The following is a 14,421-nucleotide window of genomic DNA, read 5'->3' on the forward strand; positions in this document are numbered from 1 at the left end:
ATCGGGCATAATGGGCATTTTCCCGGTGGGCCGATGTACTTTTTGGGCCGAAACGGACACATGGGCCAGAGAGATGGACGGATTAGAAGCGGGAATCGGACGCGTATGCACGGAACGCGAACGCAATTGCGAATCTCACATGTATGCAGGAAAGGCAATGACAGCAGGTGGAGGTCCGAAGCTGGTCAAAAATGCCAGGGCAAAATTAACATCCCAGTCCAGCCCTGGATGTAGCGTGAAGGAAGAGTATACAAAAAGTGAAACAACACAGTACTATCATTGTGCAGGGTTTAGGCAAAGCACAGCCAAGCCTCTGCCCACTCGACAAGTACAGTAGCAGCGACTGTGACGTGGGTTTGAAGATGATGTAACTACATTGCAGTAAATTCTGAACCTAGGGCACGTCTTATTATAAGTCCGATGTTGGATTCCTCTGTGTCGCTGCAAACTTTTTTACCTCATAAATTAAGCGGTATCAGTCCTCCTGCTTGGAGGCTGTAAAATTGTGTTTAAAATTGCAGGCCTGCCCAAGCCATTTCACAGATTAGCCACTCCATGAAGCTTGATTTACAGAGCTCTATGATGCCGAGTATGGTACATGCACCCTGTGAATGTAAATGAGCTTCCAGCAACCTGTTGCTTTACCCTTTTCTTTTATCTTGTTTTTACATACCACTTTAAACTAATCATAATGATCTGTTTTTGCCAGCTTTCATGGCTACAGAATAATCCAGTTATTGCCTTATTACATCCTTAAGAGTCAATCGATTGTGTTTAAGTCTAGTGGGATGAGTCTTTGAGAAGTGAAACTGCCCACTGTACACAACAAAGCTTTTTAGGATTTGTAAGTTTTCTTGGTTTCGCAGATGTTACACCACAGTGACTCAAAGACATTGAATTCCACATGCCAGAACAACTAAGGAACAGGCTTTGGACTGTCATTGATGCCCAAGGACGCAATGCACGATATATAGTAAAGAACAAGGTCAGTAATGTATTTTCATAGTAGTAGTAAATAAAAAATACTGTTACAAAAACATATTACAAAGTTGAGTCACAGCTGTATGTGTAAAGAAATGTGTAGCCTATATGTGTATAGATCCTTCCTCAGTCTGTCCTTAAATGGTTTCTGTATCCTGGAGTATAAAGCAATATCTTAAAGCAAACACTGGCTGGTCAAAGTGCAAGGTTTGAGACTTGATATATTGTGAAGTCTATGCATGGGTTTCGTTTTGAGTTGAATTGACTCTCCCTCTGTAGTTCTGTGTCCATGTTTGGGCCAGTCTCAACAGACTGGCCCAATTTCAGTGCTATTTCCTGTCCCCCACCCCCTGGTCTATTCTCTGTGCTCCCATAACCAAACATTCTCCCTCTAATTCTTATCACAAACACTGTTGTAAAGATGAACGATTTAGTAGCATAGTCTGACATTGTTGTTGCTTGCAAGTTTAAGTAGTTATTTTTCCAAGTAGTTATTTTTAGAGTCAGTTAAATAGCAATTTCATCACAATCACCGAAAGTTTGTGTGTTTTTACCCACTTAACTATATTTTGGGGGACAAATTTGAAGCAAAAGGGAGCAAAACTTGACAAATCCAAGAAAAACCTCGATTTGGCGTCGTCCTCGTTTGTAAAAATACTATGATAATGTAATTTGTGTTTTAAGAAAGTTAGGTTTAGTGTTTATATCTAGCTGTGTCTTAAAAAAACAATAAAAAAACAATAAAAGTCTATGGAAAGTCCTCCTTAGATAAGTAAAGAAGTGTGTGTGTGTGTGTGTGTGTGTGCGTGTGTGTGTGTGTGTGTGTGTGTGTGTGTGCGCGTGCGTGCGTGTGTTGTGCGTGTGCGTGTGCGCGTGCGCGTGTGCGTGTGTGCGTGCGTGCGTGCGTGCGTGTGTGTGTGTGTGTGTAATTAAATCACACATTATTTACCCTAAACCCTAAAAGGCATATGTTTAAAAACTGCAACATTTTTTAGTTTTCTTGGAAAAGACTAATCGTTTCGCTAGGCAACACCCTTATTCATCGGCTGGTGTCATGTAGAGCGTTTTGAAGCTTTGGTGAAACTGAAATTTGGACCACAGCCTCCCGATGAAGTCCATTATAAGAACCCTGGAAAGCTTTCCTCATAAGCCACAATTTGTTTTCGACAGAAGAAGTAAACACACGGACGGCTTTGTATGACATGAATTATGTATGGAGAGTGAATTATTGTGAAATTTTAATTTTAAATTGAACTATTCCTTTAAACAGCAGCAATGAAAGTTTTGTAAATTGCTTGCATGTAATTTCATTTCAAAGCAGTCTAAATCTAAAATACACAAATCTTTACAGATTTTTTTTCTGTTCATGGTTAACAGAATTAGGCATCAAGAGGTAGCATGTTAGGACAAATAGCTCTCTTAGAAAGACGAGTTCTTGCTTGAGTGACAAAAAGATTTTGTTGCAGCAAGTCTGATTTCATGTGAATCTGTGACACACCCAAGTGTTGGAAGTGGGCTGGTACTTACCAATGCATCATATGGACAATTCTGCGTTATGTATTTCACAGTACTGGGAATTATTCTTCTGAAATGACAGCTCCCATAAACTATCAGTGCGCTCTCTTTGTCCCTTTCGACAGTCTGCACTCAGTAGACCAGTAGACGGTTAATCTCTTAAACCAAGGTTTTGACAAGTTTCAGCTCAGTTTTTATGGCCAGGAACTACTCAGATGTGAAGTGGACTAAATTCTCGAATATGTTTAATTGTTTTATGTCATTAACCTCACAAACTTTGGCAACTAATTATTTTTCATTGAAGCAACCAAGAATATATATATATATACATATACTTTATATATGAAGAGTTTGGTTCCAAAATGAGATAAAACATTCAAAAATCATGTTTTTCTTATGTTTTGTTGTGTTAGTTAGCTGCATTTTTAGTTATTAGGGCTTAAATCAAAACAAACCAACTGTAGTTTGATTGATATTAATTTGAATGCACAATAAAAAAACATGATTTTTAAACAATTTAAAAAAATTATCTCATTTTGGAACCAAACTCTTCATATATATATATATATATATATATATATATATACACACACACACACACACAGACACAGTATATATATATTTATGTAAATAGTCAAGGCCTATGTATCAAGTCTGGAAATAAACTACAGTTTGGTCTTTTAGTTTTAGGGTCAAATTGAATCAATGTGTTTACCTTGTGAAATTATGTCTACTGCATTTCAGTTGCACCTCAACTATGGTATGATGCCATTACTGTATGTTCCCTCTCACCAATGCTGCACATTTACACTTTTAATGCATGTTTCCAAAATTTGCTAAAGGGAAGATGTATTAATCCATGTACGAAGCATTTCTTTCAGAACCTATATTCTATGCCCTTAGTAAACTTTAAAAAATGTTGGACAGGGGTTGGTGGTGTGTGTGGGAGGGGAGTAACTGTGAACAGAAAAGTAAAAGATGGAGTAAAATATTGTTTTACTGGTGGCAATGGAGGAGAAAATCAATTCTTTGGGCTCCAGGAAAGCGAGATAAAGCCCATTAGGAGACCTCTTATGCAACTCAGCATTTTACCCTGCATAGCTTGAAGTTAAATGCTTTAATGCACCATTAAGTCATGGCTCTAACTATTAGCCTGCTTTCTCATGCTGTCAGACCGGTCCTAGAAGACAATCATCAAGCATACATCTTGAACCGACAGTATTTGTTTATAAGATTATTGTTACAGATGAAAAAGATGAACATTCCTTATCCTCAAAACAACCTTAATAGGAAATGAATAATAATGGTTTGTTACCAAGTCATGTTTTAGCACATTTCGGACTAGTTTTGAAACAACACGTGTAATAAGGCTGTGTCAGACATTTCAGGGAAAATATTTGATGCCAACATATTTGGATGTTGGCTGAATAAAAAATCACCTCAGATCAAATGAGTTTTCTCTATATTATCATTCTTTATTTGAGTCCTGTCTGAGATAACTATTTCAATTTAATGTTGATAAACACAATAAAGTGGTTATTAATAGCTTGCCATTCATTGTTTAAGCAAGCATGTTCATATAACCGGGGGCAGGACTGCATGTGTATGTAAACAAAAATTAGCGTGCAAAATAAAAAATTGGATTATACTCTGGCATACTTAATTTTGATTGGTTAATTGCCTCAAATGGTCAAATATGTTTGACTACTAAGAAACAGCAGGTTCATGTCTAGCTATCTTATGTCTTCTGTACCATCCACAGGAGGACTTTGTCCTTTAACATAATAAAACATTTTAAACTGAAATCAATATCTCATGACTTTTTACTTCTTTGTGAGTCTTTGGTGAACAGCCTTGCAAAAAGCAGGACAATATCAGCCTGCATTATGTCAAAATAGAGCCTTTTTTAATTTAAACACAATCAGTGGAGTTTATTTTGTGGCAATGATGACTGACTATATTATCTATTAAAATAAATAAAGTTTGCAATATTAATAGCAATTATCAGAACAGAACTGTTAATACAGTACACCAAACTTTTTGTAAATCTGTACAGAATAATTCAAGTTTATTGAATGAATATACTGATGGTGGAATGAAATGTGCAATGTAAGTAACTTTATAATGTAAATACATATAACTACAGCACTTCATGAATTTTCTGGAAATAAACCTGACATTCTAATTCAATTATAGAAGTCTGCATATTCTTTCAATTAAGCTTGCATATTTTGAAGACAAAGATGAGGACTGAGAGAGATAAGCAGGTAAGCAGAAAAATGGCCTGCCTGCGAAATGACTAAAATGGCGTTGGGATCAATATTGTCAGTATTTGACAAGTACGGTGCAACACAAGAGGAAGAGAGAGTACAGAACCAAGAGATGGATGAACCGTGCAAAAATATCAATACATGTGTGATCTGTCAGCACTAGAAACAGTTGCCATGTATTATAATGAAAGTTGCTGAGGTGATGATGAACAAAAAAGAAGCACATGACAAAAAGTACAAATGGTTGTCTCTTCTGGCTCTGAAATAGCGATAAGCTCAAATTGCATAGCATGCAATGAAATTGACAGCCAGACCACAGCAAATAGACTTCCATCCTGTGGGTTGCTACTTTATGCATGAATTCAGCAGTCATTACCGGGTTCCTGCTATACAGTAGATTACCTCTGTAATTATCTTGAGAAAAGAAATGAGAAAATTAATGGACATGTATCATCATATAAAAGAGTAATAGGCCTTTTTGCACAATTAAGTATTATGATGGTGTTTGGTTTGCCACCCTGTAAACAAAGATTGTACATAATTTTAACCATTTCAGCATGAAAAAGAACAGGTAATATCATTACATATTTTCACAAATTGTACTGTTGACTGCATTCATTAAGCCTAACCATTCCACCGTGTTATTGTTAGATTTTAAGTTCCAATTCAATACTGAATACAGTCCTGTTACCCATTCAGGCATTATTTATGTACATATTTGTTAAGAAAACAGGTTTCATAAAATGTGGAGACAGTCAGTAAACATAAATGCATGAATGAATGCTATAAGATCAAAATATTTCAGGAAAATAAATAATCATGCAGCATTTGATTATTAAAAAGTAGAAGTGCACACGCAAGAGACAAAAGGCTAAAACAGAAAAAAATCTGGTCCAGAGAATTAAAATGGTTTTATCCCTTGCACAAGCATCACTGAAATATTTTTTCTCTACATACATGCTGAAAAATACAGTCGAAACAGGTGCAGCTGGTTTCCATGACATTTTTATCAACACTCTCTCTGCCAAATCCAAGCTCTACACAGCTGGTCTCTTGGATTTATATGTGTACACATGAACATAAACACATACTTGCACTCACACATATTGAAAGTACACAGAGCAGTTGCACCAATTTGTTGCGGAACATGAACGTCTGCAAGACTTGTCACAAACAAAAAAAGGAACATTTATAAAATAACTGTTGAAAATTAACATTTGCAAGAAACTGTCTTCGGGAGTTTCAACATCATGATTCATGCCCATGCTCACTATTTTTTAAATTAACAATACTGTTAATAAAACCCCAAATATTGTTTTAATTATAACTAAAAATACAAAAAAGATGTTTTATATATAAAACATTACTGTTTTGAAAACCAACATTTTTGTTTAGTACATTTCCATTTTTTTCTATTTCCAAATACTATTACCTAGGTTTAAAATATGTATTAATTTTATTATATAATTTATATTTTGTTATGTTTATGAATATAATATTAATATTTTTGGTTGTTTTATACCCTAGTCAATTTGAATACTTGATTCTGATTGACTGGAAGTTGTGCATTAAAACCGTTTAATGCAATGGTTCTCAAACTTTTCAGATCAAGTACCACCTTTTATAAAATGAGTTGTTCCAAGCAGATATGGAAACTCGAGTCCGCGCCTTGGACTCGAGTCGCACTTAAGTCGCAAAAACAGAGACTTGCGACTTGACTTGGACTCATAGTCAGCTGACTCGAGACTTGACTTGGACTCATGACTCATGAGACTCGTAAAAAACTCAAGTCATTCTTGTCCGACCTGGCGGACATCAGCTTGCGCATATGTGATCTCATATAAGCGGTAGAGAGAAGTCTCTGCTCTGGGTAAAGATGAACGTACTCGGTTACTTACGTAACCTCGGTTCCCTGAGATACGGGAACGAGTACTGCGTAGCAGGACGCTATGGGGGAAAACTCCTTTTTCTCTGATGACTAAAGCTTTACAATAACGCAGTGATATACTGCACGGACATTGGTGTGTGCAAAGTAAAACTTTGAGTCAATGGCAGCGAAGCTGCACAGACCTATGGCGATGGGGGGGGGGCCTATGGCGGGGCTTATGGCTATATAAGTAGACACATAACCGTAGGGTCCTCAGGTTACTTCGACTGAAGTGGCAACCATATGCAGCTTGTAAGCATGGCCAGGAACGCAGTACTCGTTTCCGTATCTCAGGGAACCGAGGTTACGTTAGTAACCGAGTACGTTCCCTATCGATACTTCACTCGTACTGCGTAGCAGGACGCTATGGGGAACCAGTATAATCCCGCCGTGCTACAAGTGGAATGAAAAACAGGTGGCCTAATCCGGTTAATCATCCCGTTAGTGTGCTAGGTGCTGGTGTGGTTGACGGCAACCATGGTCCAGCAGTAGTCTTAAGCAGAAAGGACCCGGGCCTGTAAAGCCGGAACGTCCAGACTGTAGAATCTTGTGAATGTGGAAGGCAAAGCCCAGCAGGCCTCCGCACAAATATCCGCTATGGAGACTCCGCTAGACCATGCCCAGGAAGAGGCGACACCTCTAGCAGAATGGGCCCTAACTCCCGTGGGGCATTGAAGGCCCAAGGAAGAATATGCCAGTGATATAGCCTCAACTATCCATTTAGATAGTCTATGCTTTGTGACCGGAGACCCTCTGGTGCAGTCGCCAAAGCAGACAAAAAGCTGTTCCGACCGCCTGAATGGGGCGAAACGCTCAATGTAGATCTTAAACGCTCTGACTGGACAGAGCTGATTCAGCTCCGGGTCCTGCTCGGAGGAGGGGAGCGCAGAAAGTGTCACTACCTTTGCTCTAAATGGAGTAGAGAGCACCTTAGGTACGTAACCATGTCTAGGTTTGAGGACTACCTTAGAGTCGTCAAACCCAAACTCAAGACAGGAGGGGCTCACAGAGAGTGCCTGTAGATCACCCACACGTTTTACCGATTTTAATGCTAGCAGCAGAGCGGTTTTAAGCGTTAAGGGACGGAGGTCCGCAGACTGCAGAGGCTCGAAGGAAGGACCCTTCAGAGCTCTCAACACCATGGGCAGATCCCATATGGGAACCGTGAGGGGGCGAGGAGGGCGTAGCCGCCTGGAACCCTTCAAGAAGCGAATGACCAAGTCATTCTTTCCCACTCCTTGGCCCGCTATGGGGGCATGAGAAGCTGCAATTTTTGCCACATAGACCTTGTGCTTGGAAGGGGAGCTGCCCTTATCCAACAGCTCTTTCTTGAAGGACAGAATTAGTGATATGTCACAGGATTCTGGGTCTGTGCCGCGGGTTGTACACCAGGTGGAGAAGACAGACCATTTGAGGGTATAGAGTTTTCTTGTAGACGGAGCTCTAGCCTGTGATATCGTGTTCATGACACTCTCTGGGAGGACCGTAGGCTCCCGTCGAGAGGCCAAAGGTGCAGAGCCCACAGCTCTGGCTGGGGGTGCCAAATTGTGTTGCCTGCCTGAGAGAGGAGGTCCCGTCTCAGGGGAATAGGCCATGGGGCTGCTACGACAGTTCCGCAACCCAAGGCTGGTTCTTCCAGAGGGGGCTACGAACAGCACTTTGTGTGCCTGTTCTCTGATCCTCCTGATCATCTGTGGTATGAGAGCGATCGGGGGGAAGGCATAGAGGAGCCGGTTGGGCCAGTTGTGGGCCAAGGCGACTCTGTCCTTCGAAAAATAGGTTGGGCAATGAGTGTTGGCTTTTGAGGCAAAAAAGTCATTTCTGCATTGCCGAAGACTTCCCAAATTTTCTGAACCGACTTGGGGTGGAGCGTCCATTCCTCTGAAGGGATGTTGCTCCGAGATAGCATATCTGTTCCCTGGTTCAGTCTGCCCGGCACATGAGTTGCCCTTAGTGAGCGCAGATTGCACTGAGCCCATTCCAAGAGGCAAAGTACCAGGGAAAAAAGGCGTCTTGAGGAGATGCCTCCCTGGTGATTTATGTAGGACACCACTGTCATGCTGTCCGATCGGACTAAGATGGGGCGGTCCCGTAAAACGGGCAGGAAGTGGCGAAGAGCCAGCCATACTGCCTGCATTTCGAGGCAGTTGATGTGCAGGCCCTTTTCCTGAATCGACCAGTGGCCGAAGGCCGGTGTGCCATCGCACAGAGCTCCCCAACCCGTGTTGGAGGCGTCTGTTGTGACCACCTTTTGTCTGCATGTGGTGCCCAGGGGCACACCCTGCTCCAACCAAAGAGGATCCTTCCATGGGGCTAGAGCTGTACACAGACCTGATCCACCCGGACACGTAGGCATCCGAGACGCCAAGCGTGTGGCGGAACTCTCGGTTTCAGCCAGTACTGCAGAGGACGCATCCGAAGAACGCCCAACTGCAGTATTTGAGACGCGGAGGCCATGAGACCCAGCATCTTCTGAAATGCCTTGAGGGGGCATGACACTCCGGGCGTAAAAGAGGCCACGAGCTGCTGAATGGCTAGGGCACGGTCTGGTGCGATTCTGGCCATCAGACGGTTTGAATCGAAAACCGCCCCCAGGAACGAAATCCATTGGCTGGGTGACTTTTGGCAAGGAGCCCCTGAGCCCCAGGCATTCCAGGTGGCTGAGGAGGAGGGACCTGTGGGACCTTAGCTCTTCCTCTGGCTGTGCTAGAACAAGCCAGTCGTCGAGGTAGTTCAGAATGCAGATTCCTGTGTGCCTGAGAGGGGATAGAGCCGCGTCCATGCACTTTGTGAAAGTGCGAGGAGCTAGAGACAGTCCGAATGGAAGGACTATGTATTGATATGCAACCCCTTCATAGGCGAATCTCAAGAATCGTCTGTGATGGGGCTATCTGGATGTGGAAGTATGCGTCTTTCAGATCCAGGGAGAAGAACCAGTCCCCTGGGCATATTTGCAAGAGGATCTGTTTCAGTGTAATCATTCTGAAACGCCGTTTCATAAGGGCGCGGTTCAGATGTCTGAGATCGAGGATGGGGCGGAGACCGCCATCCTTTTTGGGTACGAGGAAGTAGCGGCTGTAGAAGCCTGACTCGGTTTGATCTGGAGGAACCGGTTCTCTGTCTCCTTTGTCCAGTAAGTTACCCAACTCCGTGCGAATGTGTGAATTCGCGCTCTGGACTCGGGTAGTGATCATCCCGCAGAAATGCGGGGGTCTGCAAGCGAACTGGAGTGAATATCCTCGAGATATTATTCCCATTACCCAATCTGATACCCCGGGGATGGCCCGCCATGCCTCAGCCTGTATGGCAAGGGGTTGAATGCATTGGGGAGGTATGCCGCCTTTCGGGGGCTTGACTCCCGTGGAGAGTGGAAGAGGAAGGCTGCTCTTTTTCTGACAATGTTTGTGTTTTATATAAGTGCCCGCTATAACAGCGGTGGGTTGTGCGGGCGTTAGAACAGACCCGGTATTCACATTGTGGAACAAAATCACATTTTCGCCGGCACCCGGAACAGAATGGGGTGTTTGGGCGCACAAAAGAGCCTTCTTTGAAGGAGGTCCAGCCGCAGCGAGACATGGTCCCTTCCTCTTCCTTTCCTCGGTCTCAGGATGGTGCCTGAGGCGCAGGGTCCAGTGTGATCTTTGGCCGGGGTCTCTGATGCTGAGGGTGGGGGAAACGTCTCCCGGATGTCTCCCGAGATCGTTGACGTGTCTCAGCTCCTGTTACCTTCTGGGCAGCGAGGGGCGTGGCCTTAACCGCCTGCTGAGTCGGCGCTGGCTTGGGGCGAGCCAACGCAGGTCTGGATCCGGGTCTCTTGGGCAGGAAGTGCTTCATGGCCTGCGAAGATTTCTGCTCTGCCGTGAAGCATTCCGCAAAACCCTCCACTGCTGGTCCGAAGAGGCCGGCAGCAGATATTGGAGCATCGAGGAAGGGGACCTTGTCTGCTTCCCTGATCTCTGTGAATGTCAGCCACAGATGGCGCTCGAGCACCACAAGACTGGCCATCGATCTGCCTATCGCCTGGGCCGTGGCCTTGGTGGCGCGTAGGGCGAGATCCGTCGCGCTCCGCAGTTCTTTGAAGGGCGCGATATCGGTACCGGACTCGTCCATGCTCTGGAGGAGTTTGGCCTGGTACACTTGAAGCACTGCCATGGAATGCAATGCTGAAGCCGCTTGGCCGGCGGACGAGAAGGCACGTCCAGCGAGGGCCGAGGTGGTTTTGCACGGCTTAGAGGGATGAGATGCTTTTGCCGTCCAACCGATGGCCGAGGGCGGACACAGATGTGCGGCCACCGACTCATCCAGGGGAGGCAGCTTCTCATAACCTTTTTCCTCTGTGCCGTCAACCAAGGTGAGAGCGGAGGAAGAAGAGGGTCGTAGACGAGGCGAGTAGGGGGCGCGCCATGACCTGGTGAATTCATCGTGAACCTCCGGGAAGAACGGTGAAGTCCGCTGACGAAGGGCTTGGCGGCGCCCCGGCAGGAACCATTCGTCCAGGCGGCTGCGAGCGGGTTCCTCCGGAGAGGACCACTCTAAGCCCAGCTCCTCCACAGGCTTAGTAAGGACCCGAAAAAGCTCAGAATCCAGACCCGGCGCGGGTTCGCTGTGCTCTATAGACAGCAGGGGGGCGGGGTCAAAAACCGAGCCCGACAGCTCCTCCCCGTCTGAAGCCGCTAACGACATGCTGTCATCATCCTCGAATTCACTTGCGCCAAAAGAGACCATGCCTGGTCGGCCTGGGAAAAACGAACCGGCGAAATTTCTCTCTGTGGAGAAGGCGAGGCATGCCGAGGGGACGTGAGCTCGCGCTTCCCCGAGCGCTTGGTTCCTCTGTCCTTGGTTAAAGAAATGTAACACAGTCTGTTTAATATGTCTTTTTGACAAATATTTCTCATTTAGTCTCAAGCAAAGAGTACAGCTCTGCTCTTCAAAGAGGCATGCCATGAGCCAATAGCGCTTGAGTGTGAGCCCTGTCAGAGTGATTCATTGGTTGAATGTACTTAATGACTACGCCCATTTATTGAACGAATCATTTAAGTCAGATAAGATTGAATGAACTGATACATGCGTTCATGGTCTAATATTCTCTGTGTTGCAACAATGCATATCCAGTAGTTACTGAACTTTTCTGAAAACAAAACTTTAATTTCATTCTAAGGTAAAGTAAATTATGTCAAAACAGTTAAATCTTTGTTTGGAACATTTAATTACACAAAGTAAATGATTTAAACCATTTTGATTTTAGTAGACTAAATATAATGTAAATTTAGTCAACTAAATTGTTTTTCAAATTTCGTCGACTAAAACTAGACTAAAACTAAAATGATGGGGATGACTAAAATTAAATAGCATTTTCGTCAAAAGACTATGACTAAAACTAAATCATAACTTGCTGCCAAAATTAACATTTTCATCGCTGATGTCATGATTCTGCCCTCTCTTGTCACGCTTTTTGAGCCTTGAGGCAGAATCATGACAGACCCACGTGTTTAATGTGGAGAGAGGCATTTTTGGCCCTTATGGCTTGCCATACACTCTCTCCAGTCTCTTCTCAGTTCCCGCCCTCTGGTCTCCTCATTATTGCTCGTTTATTGTTTCATGCCCCACAGCTGTCCCCCTCTTGATTTGAACCCTTTATAATGCCCTTGTGTTTTCTGTCCTGAGCTGGTTCATTTTGATTCGTGTGGTGTAGTTCCTGTGTCTTGTTCAGTGTACTCTAGTTTAGTTATTTGTAATTAAATTTAAAGTGTTGTCTTAGTCTTGCCTAGTTTAGTTAGTCTGTGTTCCTGTTTATACGTCATGTTTTATACCCTTGTTCCTTGATTCCTTGAACCCCCTCGTGGGTTTTTGTTTTGTTTTACATTAAAAGTGTTTTACATTAAAAGTGTTAACCCGCTGTCTGCAGAGCATGTGAGCAGAGCTAAGTGGTGAGAAATTTCCGCTCCCCGCTCACGTGGGTGTTCGCTCCACCCGCTCCACCGCTCAAAGTCGCGCCAGAGTGTCTCTTTTATTAAAAACCCTTTCTACGTGTCTGCTGCAGGCATGTATTTTGATATGACACGCCACACACATGACAGGGCTAAATACATGTTTTGCCGAGCTTCGCATTACTGCTTCCCCTGAAGAGGAGTCACGGATCGCCACTGCTATGCTTGTGTTTACACCAGACATCTCTCCTTCACAACGAACGATTTTTGAAGTGTAGGCTGACAGTTTTGTTAATTGTTGAAGGCGCAGGTGAATTCTGGGTGGATTTGTGCATGCCCTAGACTCGTGGTGTGAGCGGCATCGGAGCGAGACAGAGCGATCACTCTGGCCTTTGGATAAAAACCCACTCTGACTATATTTGCGCGCTCCGCTCCCCTCTCCGCTCACATGCTCTGGCTGTCTGCGCCTGGGTCCTCTGTCCTTGCTCCCCCATTCATGACGGCTGAATACATTAAGCTTTGTTGCAGCTCTGGCTCCAAAGAAATTTAACCAGGTGGCATCCCTTGGCACGGAGGGGCATATCATGCAATTCATTACATCATTATTGCCCATAAAATTTTGATTTTGCAATAGTAAATGTGGCGCAAAGACCTAGTAAAAAGAAGAAAACACAGGTCACAATCACAATCAGCACTTATTCAAACTGAATAAAATACCCAAGACATTCTGTAGAGTTAACTAGTTGTAATGTTTCAAAACTGATTTAGCTTCATACACTGTGAATTACAATAACTATCTGAGAGAACTATTGCTAAAAATAGAACAGAGACTTGAGATGTTACTTGGACTCCACCTCAGAGACTTAAGACTTGACTTGGACTCCACTTTAAAGACTTGAGACTTGACTTGGACTTGGACCTCTGAGACTTGTGAACATGTCTGTTTCCAAGTACCACCTAATGACCGCCAAAGAAAATCACATGAATAAACTGTCAGGGGTGTGGGGGAAGAACCCAATTGCAGGCAGCGGTTAAGGGGTTAACAAACAAGGACAAGACACAACATCACATGAGGCATGGAGCAAGACTAGCGAATCGTACAAATCGAGCAGATCGAACAATTGGTACAAAAGGTACAATTGGTACAAATTATTCGATCTGCTCAATTTGTACGATTCGCTTGTCTTGCTCCATGCCTCATGTGACGTTGTGTCTTGTTCCTGCCTGTGAGTTATTCAAGTCTAGTGTAGTGTAAGTTTTGTCAAGTGTTGTTTTAGTCCAGTGTTAGTTAGTTTACGTTCCTGAGTTATCTGTTATCCCCTTGTTATAGTTTTTTTACCCCCCCGTGGGTCTGTGTTTTGTGTTTTGTTTAATAAATCCTTTTTTGTTAACCCCTTAACCGCTGCCTGCAATTGGGTTCTTCCCCCACACCCCTGACATAACGAATGAGCCATAACCGAACCCAGCAGGCAGCACTGTTGGCCCTGTACCTCCAACCCAGTATGGTGGGAGGCAATAGGGCTCCCAGTCACGCCCTGGAGGTGGCCCGTTTCTGGCCCAGCGCCATCGTCCTTTGTGGGACTATGCTCGGGACGTCGAGGCCAGGAGGGCTTCCATCCCCGAGGTGCTGGATCTGGTGGGATGGACCATCAAACATCTAATTTTAGGAAAAGCATTACTGGAAACAGTGAATCTCTGGCCACTGTCTGAGTCACAAATCTCATTTATACAAAACCGGATTTCTGTTTATTTTTTCAGATCATGACATTATCCTGCCTTGTCCCTTATAGTGAGTTTTGTT

This window comes from Triplophysa rosa, linkage group LG12 (assembly GCF_024868665.1).
Source record: "Triplophysa rosa linkage group LG12, Trosa_1v2, whole genome shotgun sequence".
Taxonomy (NCBI): Eukaryota; Metazoa; Chordata; class Actinopteri; order Cypriniformes; family Nemacheilidae; genus Triplophysa; species Triplophysa rosa.